Raw genomic sequence first — 2,585 nt, 5'->3', positions numbered from 1 at the left:
GTATTTTTAGTAGAGACGGGGTTTCACCATGTTGGCCAGGATAGTCTCAATCTCTTGACCTCTTGATCTGCCCTGCTAGGCCTCCCAAAGTGCTGGGATTACAGGCACAAATCACCACGCCTGGCCAGGTATGGCTCTTAAAAGAGGCCTGAGTCTGGGCACAGTGGCTCACGCCTGTAATCCCAGCACCGTGGGAGGCCAAGGCAGCCGTATCACTTGAGGTCAGGAGTTCGAGACCAGCCTGGGCAACATGGCGAAACCCCCGTCTCCACCAAAAAATACAAAAATTAGCTGGCTGTGGGGGCACACACCTGTAGTCCTAGCTACTCAGGAGGCTGAGGTGGGAGAATCACTTGAGCTCAAGATGGGGAGGCTGCAGTGAGCTGTGATCACACCATTGCACTCCAGCCTGAGTGACACAGCAAGACCCTGTCTCAAAACATGGCCTCTACAGTCAGAATGCCCAGGTTTCAAGCTATATCATGCTGATGTAGTCTTGGGCAGGTCACTTCATCTAACTGTGCCTCAGCTTCCTAGTATGCGGAATGAGAGTAAAATAGTGAAACTTTCAGGCTGGGCGTGGTGGCTCATGCCTGTAATCTCAGCACTTTGGGAGGCTGAGGTGGGAAGATCTCTTGAGGTCAGGAGTTTGAGACCAGCCCGGCCAACATGGTGAAACCCCCTCTCTACTAAAAATACAAAATAGACGGGTGTGGTGGTGCGCGGCTGTAATCCCAGCTGCCCCAGAGGCTGAGGCAGGAGAATTGCTTGAACCCAGGAGGTGAAGACTGTACTGAGCCAACATCGCGCCACTACACTCCAGCCTGGGTGACAGACCACGACTCTGTCTCAAAAACAAAAAACAAACAAACAAATAAAAAAATGGGCACCGTGGCTCACACCTGTAATCCCAGTACTTTGGGAGGCCTAGTGGGGCAGATCATGACATCAGGAGATGGAGATAGAGACCAGCCTGACCAACATGGTGAAACCCCAACTCTACTAGAAATACAAAAATTAGCTGGGTATGGTGGTGCATGCCTGTACTCCCAGCTACTGGGGAGGCTGAGGCAGGAGAATCACTTGAACCCAGGAGGTGGAGGTTGCAGTGAGTCGAGATCCCACCGCTGCACTCCAGCCTGGTGACAGAGTGAGACTCTGTCTCCAAAAAAAGAGAGAGAGAGAGAGAGAAAAGTGTAACTTTCTAGTGTTGCCCACGTGACAATAAGCGGAGCATGCCCAGTAGTAGAGCATCCAGGGCATCCCAGGGGAGCCCAGGCTTGAGCCTTCTTTCACATGTCCCTTTAGTTAGCACCTGTTTAATCAGGGTCTGTCCCACCCTGGGCATAAGAGTCCTCAAGTTGCTCTCCTGTTGGTCCCTTCCCCCTTGGCCAAATTCATGGCCACTCTTTTATGTTGTGTCCCCAGTGCAGAGGGGAGGCAGCAGCCCCCTTCAGTCACTCGGCAGAGATGCCCACCCAACAAAGGAGACCAGCACATAAATGTCTGTCAACGGGAACTTCGGAAACATGTGAGTTGAGCCAGGCACAGTGGCTCAAGCCTATAATCCCAGTATTTTGGGAGGCCAAGGCAGGTGGATCACTTGAAGTCAGAGTTCCAGACCAGCCTGGCCAATGTGGTGAAAACCCTCTTGGGCAAGTGGGCCTCAGTTTCCTCATCTGTGTAATGACCAGATGAGCTCCACTAGTGGAACTTTAGGGCTTAGGGCTTGACCAGCATGCCGGGGGCAACCATTCCCAAGTGGCCTGATCCTGGAAGCCTGAAGTCCCCAGGTCACAGCCTCCACCCTCTTTTGCTGGCCAGACATCCTCACCCCCCTACCCCACACACACCTCTTGATTACACAACTATTAAGCAACTTTAAAAGTATCTTTTCCTTTGCTCCTCTTGGATATTCTATATCTTATTGTCCCCATTTTAGAATTGCCTAAACTAAGCCTCGAAAGGTAACATGACTTGCCTGAGGAGCTGCAGCTGACAGGTGGTTGAGCCAGGATTTGAAACCAGTTCCATCCGACCCCAGCGCCTGGACCCTCTTGCTGCGCCACAAGGGCAGGGATCCTCGTGTTCCTTGCTGCAGTCCCGCCTGGTACGTGATAGACAGTCGATCTATTGATTGATCTATCTGTCTGTCTGTCTATCTATCCATCTATCTATCTATCTAGAGAGAGTGAGAGTCTCACTCTGTCGCCCAGGCTGGTGGAGCACAACAGCAAGATCTCAGCTCCCTGCAGCCTCCGCCTCCCGGGTTCAAGCTACTCTCCTGCCTCAGTCTCCCGAGTAGTTGAGATTACAGGCACCCGCCACCATGCCCGGCTCATTTTTGTATTGTTTTTTAGTAGAGGTGGGGTTTCGCCATGTTGCCCAGGCTGGTCTTGAACTCTGACCTCAGGCATTAGCCTCCCAAAGTGCTGGGATTACAGGCATGAACCACCATGCCCGGCCTCAATCAATATTTGTGTTGAGAATGAAAGAGTAAATGGATCCCCAGCTTTGAGTACCTTCTTCTCCTTCTCCAAAGGAAAAATGAATCTATGGTGTTAAGAAAAAGCAAAAAGAAGAAA

The sequence above is a fragment of the Cebus imitator genome, unplaced genomic scaffold (assembly GCF_001604975.1).
Source record: "Cebus imitator isolate Cc_AM_T3 unplaced genomic scaffold, Cebus_imitator-1.0 Scaffold8, whole genome shotgun sequence".
In the NCBI taxonomy this organism is placed as follows: domain Eukaryota; kingdom Metazoa; phylum Chordata; class Mammalia; order Primates; family Cebidae; genus Cebus; species Cebus imitator.
This window is presented reverse-complemented; position numbering follows the sequence as displayed.